The 7,500-nt window shown below is 39.2% G+C and overlaps 1 pseudogene; it reads left to right on the forward strand.

The window, feature by feature from the left end:
• Positions 1 to 7,500, forward strand: part of LOC148551791 (25S ribosomal RNA) — an 11,335-nt pseudogene that overhangs the window by 403 nt on the left and 3,432 nt on the right.

Raw genomic sequence — 7,500 nt, forward strand, 5'->3', positions numbered from 1 at the left:
AATTGTCGGGAGGGAAGCGGATGGGGGCCGGCGATGCGCCCCGGTCGGATGTGGAACGGCGACGCTGGTCCGCCAATCGACTCGGGGCGTCGACCGACGCGGATTGCGACGGTGGCCTGATGAGTTATTTTGGTGAAAAATAAATTTCTCCCCAAAACACACAAATCTAACCGGCAAGTGCACCGGGTCGCATCAAGTAATAAAAACTCACGGGGTGAGGTCGATCCCACAGGGATTGATGGATCAAGCAATTTTAGTGGGTGATTAGTTTAGTCAAGCTAACATTGAGTGATTTGAGTGACAATTGAAGCCAACAGAATGTAAATGACAAGGAAAATTAAAGTGCAGAAAGTAAAATTGCAAGTAACTTAAAGAGCAAGAAATGTAAATTGCAAGAAAGATAAATTTCATTAAATGTAAAGGGGAGTGGGGTGCAGGGAAATGAAAGAGAGCAATAGATCAAGCAACTGGATATTTAAATTGCAGAAAATGTAAATGTGCAGGAAATGTAAATTAGAAGCAATGCAACAGGAAGTAAAAATTGCAGAGAAGGGAATTGTAGCAGAAAGTAAATCAGCGAGAGAACTCAAATCAATTGTGAAATCTAGAAAGACAAGTGAAGATCTCAGGGGATCCAAGAGACTAGAAAACAAGTCTAGATCTCAAGCCCTTCCTTGATTCAATAAAAGGAAAGTTGCAGAGAATTAAAAGAAAGATTGCAGAAGAAGTAAAGAGACGTTGCAAAAAGAGAATGAAAACAGAATTCCTTCCAATCTCAATTCAAGATTCAAAACAAAAAACTAAAGAGAGAGAGTTCTCTATTCCTAATGCTCCCTAGTGGAGCTCGCCCCCTCTACAAATATGAAACAGATGTCTATTTATAGGCATTTCTACAAATTGAAAATGAAATTAAAAACAAATTACAATTAAATGAAAATCCTATTTTATCTATTTCTTGTGCCTTTGAGTGATGATCATTTGGGCCCTTGCTCTTGATGGAATTGGGTTGAAAGAGGCCTTGGTTGATTGCTCTTGGAGTTTGAGGAAGAACCGAAGTGAACCAATTGAACCGGTTTTGAAGTTAGCCATAGTTGGTCCCAACGTTAGGGCCAAAGTTAGGGGTCTAACTTTGACCCCAACTTTTCATAGCAGCAAGCATAATTTGCTGGTATGAACGTTGGTGCCAACGTTAGGGGTCTAACTTTGACCCTAACGTTGGCCTCCCTTATATACATTTATGGGGCCAACTTTGTCCTCTTGTCATGTTGCCAATTTTATGCCCAATATAGACTATCATATATGGTTGGAAAGCTCTGAATGTCATCTTTCTAACCCACTTGGAATCACTTCAATTGGACATCTACAACTCAAGTTATGATCATTTGAAGAGGGTATGGTCGCTGGCTTTGGTGTGCAGCGTTTGAGGTAACGTTAGCCCTCAAACGTTGGCGAAAACGCCAGTTCTGGAGGCTCAAATGTATTGTCCACCCCATACTATTATACATTGTTGGAAAGCCCTGGATGTCTACTTTCCAATGCCTTTGGGAGCACATCATTTGGAGCTCTACAGCTCGAGTTATACTCCTTTGAAGGTGCAGAGGTCAAGTGGCCTCACTGCAGGTTACCACCATGTTCGTTTATGCACATTGCGGGGCAGTTTTCTCCCTTAATTTTAGTGTCCACCTTGCAGTGCCATATATGCTTGGAAAGCTCTTGATTCCTACTTTCCAATGCTTCTTGAATCACCTCATTTGGAGCTATGTAGCTCAAGTTATTCTTGTTGGAAGTATACCCCTTGTATGCCTTGTGGTGTGTGGCGCCAACGTTAGCCTCCAAGTTAGGGGGCTAACGTTGGCGCAAACGTTGGCCCCTCTCCCTTATGTCTTCATGTGCCAACGTTAGCCTCCAAGTTAGGGGGCTAACGTTGGCGCAAACGTTGGATGGCCAGGGAGGAATTCATGTGCCAACGTTAGCCTCCAAGTTAGGGGGCTAACGTTGGCTCAAACGTGGGGAGCCCAGGGAGTAATCTTCATGCCCAACGTTAGCCTCCAAGTTAGGGGGCTAACGTTGGGGCTAACTTCATGCCTCCAGGTTCAATTTCACTTATTCCTCTCTTCACTCCTAGCCATTCCTCTTTGCTTCAACCTTTCTCCAAGCTTTCTTCACCTATCATTAATCAACCAAACACATCAAAGCTATGCTCAAAATCATGAGATATTCATTCTTTCATAATATGTGACAATTTTAGCATAAAACCTCATGAAATAGCATGAATTCATACATGGTTGATTAAATCAAAGGAAACATGAAAATCTACCCAATTGGCTTGCTTATGGCTCAAGAAAGTGCATAATTCAATTAAAAACAAAAGAAAAAGGCTAGTTAAAATAGGCTAAGATGACTTGTCATCACAACACCAAACTTAAAGCTTGCTTGTCCCCAAGCAAGAAAAGAATCATGCAATAAAGATTGACAATCCAAGGCAAGAAGAGTAGCAACTCAATGTTCATGGTAAGCTAGTTTTCTAAGCATGCTACAATCACAAAAGAAATGTAAATGATTGATGCTTCCATCTAGCTCAATTTATGAAATCTTTTTCTTATATTTCTTCCTTGAAACAAGCTTTTGATTTTCTTATTAGCTTATCCTTTTTGGGTACTTTGCCCCATGAGTTGATAACAAAGCTACGACTTCTAAATGCTTTGTTTTCAAGTATTACCACTTGATACATAAGCACCACAAGCATTTGATTAGAGGACTTCATTAAGCTCATTTTTCTTTTCTTTTCTTGACTCTCTAATCATTGATGCTCAGAGCCTTGAGCTTTGAGGGAGTGCTTTTGCACTTTGAGCCTAACCTTGACTTCTAAGTGTTTTGTTTTCAAGCATTTGGCTTGATACATAAACACCACAAGTACTTAACAAATGAATTGCCATTGGTACTCAGAGCCTTCAGCTTTCTCATTCTTTCCCTTTTTCTTTTCTTGCTTTATTTTGCATTTGCTTCTTCAAGGTTTTCATGATTTTAAAAGATTTCACAAAATGTACTAGATGAAAACTTCAATTAAATAAAATCCAATGCAATTGAGCAACAATTAATCATACTAGCTTTCCAATACTTGTATGCACATGCTAAACTCTTCTTTAGTTCCTTGTTTGTTTATGATCATGATGCTTTACTGCTTTTGGATTCACAAAACTCAAGTTGGTATTCATAATGACACAGCACCATGTTGCAAATTAAAAATCAACTATGCCTTTTCATACACACATGCATACAGAGAAGGTAAAGACAATCATGCAGTTTATAGTGCTTGAAACAAATGAGAGGAAAAAGAACTTTACAACCTTGTAGTTCATCTTCTCTATTGTTGTCAATTTCCTCCCATTCTCCTCCTTCCCATACCAAACTCAGAATGCTTGCTCATCCTCAAGCAACTATTAAAACCGTGGCTATGGGGCTAAGATGGATCATGAATGTCTTGCACAAGAAATGTTAGTAGTACATGTGTTTCAAGCAAGCAAAATTAAAGATAATAATCAAGGCACAAGAGACAGAGACATTGTGATTACATAGATAAGAAGGTGTGCATGATACATTGCATAAAGATATAAGTGGCACACCAAACTTAGTGTGACACTTTCATTTGGAATTACTGCAAGTATCTTGTAAAGATTTGAAACAAATTGTATTGCATAGCAACACCAAACTTAGAATGCAATCCTATGTCAATTTATTTGAACTAAAACTAAACAAAAGAAACTGTTATATGTTAAATACAATCACCAAATGAAGAATCTGTTATGAATAAGGATGTCTTGGTGATGTATGAACAAAAACAGTTAATGAAGGGAAGCATTAAAAACAAGTAAATAAATGAAACAAAGAGAAAACAAAAATTATCCAACTAAGAAGAAAAATAACACTGTAAAAGGCAATATGATTATGCAGACAAGTGATGTTGCTGGATTGATTTGCATAGAAAAATAGGTGACACACCAAACTTAGAATCTTGGTGTGTCACTTTCATGTAAAATTGATGCAATCATCCATGAAGATGGAAAACAGATTGTTGCAGGGCAACACCAAACTTAGAATGTGATCATATGCCAATTTATTGAAATTTAAACAAAGCAAGGAGAAGAAATGTACCTACTGTCTACCTGTTCTTTACTTTCTTCCTCTTCTTCCAATTTGTTAAGAGGAATGACTTCAAAGGAGGAGAAGTTTCAGCTAGTGCCCCCTGTCTTGGTCTCTCCTCAGCAAGCTTCCTTGTGAAATTGGCTTGATTGATCTTGCTTGCTGGATCAGGGGGAGGATTGTTTGCAGTTGACCTTCTCATGAATGTTGTCCTTGGTGTCTTGGTCACAATCCTCTTCTTGGTGCTTTTGTTAATTGCCTTCATTTCTTGGATGTCAAGACATGGTTGCTGTGTGATTATTGGAGTGATTTCTTCATTCAGGGCCTCTTGTATTGGTGGTTCCATGAACTCCTCCTTTATGTACTTCTCTTCCTCACTTGAGTTTGGAATGACTTCTTCACTCTCTTGCTCCTCCACTTCCTCTTTTACACCCAACATTTGTTTCAATCGCTCTATCATGGGGGAGGTTTGTCGATCTTCCCAACATTTCTTCATCTCCTCGTCATACCTTTCAATCATGGATTCAAATGTTGAGGCGTTTTGGTCCAAGGAGGTTTGTGAGAGTTGTGAGTCTTCATGTTCTCTTGTCATCTCAAGTGCAGTTTCAGGTTCAACCACCTCATTCTTCATTGAAAGTTCACTTGATGCAGTGGCCTCCTTATCTTGCTCTTCCACTTTCTCCTTCATATCCATCAGTTGGCCTTCATTTTTCTTGCTCAGTGGTTCTAAGTGTTTCCTTATTTTCTCTAAATCTTCATTCATATTTTTTAAGAGACTTTCTTCCCTTTTCCAGGCTTGTTGTTGTTCCTTCATGAATTGTTCTTGTCTTTTCAACAATTCTCTGGATTTTTGAAGTGGATCTTCATTTTGCTCTTCCACCTCCTCCTTTTTTGCAATTTCACTTAACACAGGGACCTTGCATTCTTGTTTTTCCATTTTCTCCTTCCTTGCATTCAACAATTGGCCTGCCATTACTTCCATGTTTTTGAATGAATTCTCTTGCTCGTTCCAAGATCTTTGCACCTCCCTCTCATATTTTTCAAACATAATCTCTAGCTTTGAGAGGCCTAGGTTCGTGGAAGTTTGTGTTGAGGCATATTTAGGTGATGAAGAATTTTCAAATGTAGAAGTGGGCGGTGAGGTTGGACAATCTCTCATGTGAGTTGACTGCTCAGAATTTGCAGTTTCTTGGTAATACTCCCAGCCACCATTGAAATAATGACTTGAATCATTTTGTGGTGGAGGGAAATATCCCATATGTTTTTCTTTCTCATCTTGTGGTTCTGAAGCATGGCTCCATGAATTGGAGAGCCCAGAATTTGAAGTTTCTTGGTGATATTCCCATCCATCATTAGAGATTGGTGATGGTGGGTGATATCCCATAGAATTTGTTTGATCATGAGATGAGTTGAACTCCATTTGAGTTTTGTAAAACACACAACCAAGTAAAATTGAAATTACTCATATCAGAGATGAGAATTTCTTAGTGAGGCAAAAACTCAAACACCTTGGTTTCACTTTGAAACAGAAACCAAAAATAAAGAAAATGCTTAATCTAGACTTCTCACCCACTTAATCATTGTTGATCTAATCAATCCCCGGCAACGGCGCCAAAAACTTGATGAGTTATTTTGGTGAAAAATAAATTTCTCCCCAAAACACACAAATCTAACCGGCAAGTGCACCGGGTCGCATCAAGTAATAAAAACTCACGGGGTGAGGTCGATCCCACAGGGATTGATGGATCAAGCAATTTTAGTGGGTGATTAGTTTAGTCAAGCTAACATTGAGTGATTTGAGTGACAATTGAAGCCAACAGAATGTAAATGACAAGGAAAATTAAAGTGCAGAAAGTAAAATTGCAAGTAACTTAAAGAGCAAGAAATGTAAATTGCAAGAAAGATAAATTTCATTAAATGTAAAGGGGAGTGGGGTGCAGGGAAATGAAAGAGAGCAATAGATCAAGCAACTGGATATTTAAATTGCAGAAAATGTAAATGTGCAGGAAATGTAAATTAGAAGCAATGCAACAGGAAGTAAAAATTGCAGAGAAGGGAATTGTAGCAGAAAGTAAATCAGCGAGAGAACTCAAATCAATTGTGAAATCTAGAAAGACAAGTGAAGATCTCAGGGGATCCAAGAGACTAGAAAACAAGTCTAGATCTCAAGCCCTTCCTTGATTCAATAAAAGGAAAGTTGCAGAGAATTAAAAGAAAGATTGCAGAAGAAGTAAAGAGACGTTGCAAAAAGAGAATGAAAACAGAATTCCTTCCAATCTCAATTCAAGATTCAAAACAAAAAACTAAAGAGAGAGAGTTCTCTATTCCTAATGCTCCCTAGTGGAGCTCGCCCCCTCTACAAATATGAAACAGATGTCTATTTATAGGCATTTCTACAAATTGAAAATGAAATTAAAAACAAATTACAATTAAATGAAAATCCTATTTTATCTATTTCTTGTGCCTTTGAGTGATGATCATTTGGGCCCTTGCTCTTGATGGAATTGGGTTGAAAGAGGCCTTGGTTGATTGCTCTTGGAGTTTGAGGAAGAACCGAAGTGAACCAATTGAACCGGTTTTGAAGTTAGCCATAGTTGGTCCCAACGTTAGGGCCAAAGTTAGGGGTCTAACTTTGACCCCAACTTTTCATAGCAGCAAGCATAATTTGCTGGTATGAACGTTGGTGCCAACGTTAGGGGTCTAACTTTGACCCTAACGTTGGCCTCCCTTATATACATTTATGGGGCCAACTTTGTCCTCTTGTCATGTTGCCAATTTTATGCCCAATATAGACTATCATATATGGTTGGAAAGCTCTGAATGTCATCTTTCTAACCCACTTGGAATCACTTCAATTGGACATCTACAACTCAAGTTATGATCATTTGAAGAGGGTATGGTCGCTGGCTTTGGTGTGCAGCGTTTGAGGTAACGTTAGCCCTCAAACGTTGGCGAAAACGCCAGTTCTGGAGGCTCAAATGTATTGTCCACCCCATACTATTATACATTGTTGGAAAGCCCTGGATGTCTACTTTCCAATGCCTTTGGGAGCACATCATTTGGAGCTCTACAGCTCGAGTTATACTCCTTTGAAGGTGCAGAGGTCAAGTGGCCTCACTGCAGGTTACCACCATGTTCGTTTATGCACATTGCGGGGCAGTTTTCTCCCTTAATTTTAGTGTCCACCTTGCAGTGCCATATATGCTTGGAAAGCTCTTGATTCCTACTTTCCAATGCTTCTTGAATCACCTCATTTGGAGCTATGTAGCTCAAGTTATTCTTGTTGGAAGTATACCCCTTGTATGCCTTGTGGTGTGTGGCGCCAACGTTAGCCTCCAAGTTAGGGGGCTAACGTTGGCG

The sequence above is a fragment of the Arachis ipaensis genome, chromosome B7 (assembly GCF_059453495.1).
Source record: "Arachis ipaensis isolate K30076 ecotype BB chromosome B7, ASM5945349v1, whole genome shotgun sequence".
In the NCBI taxonomy this organism is placed as follows: domain Eukaryota; kingdom Viridiplantae; phylum Streptophyta; class Magnoliopsida; order Fabales; family Fabaceae; genus Arachis; species Arachis ipaensis.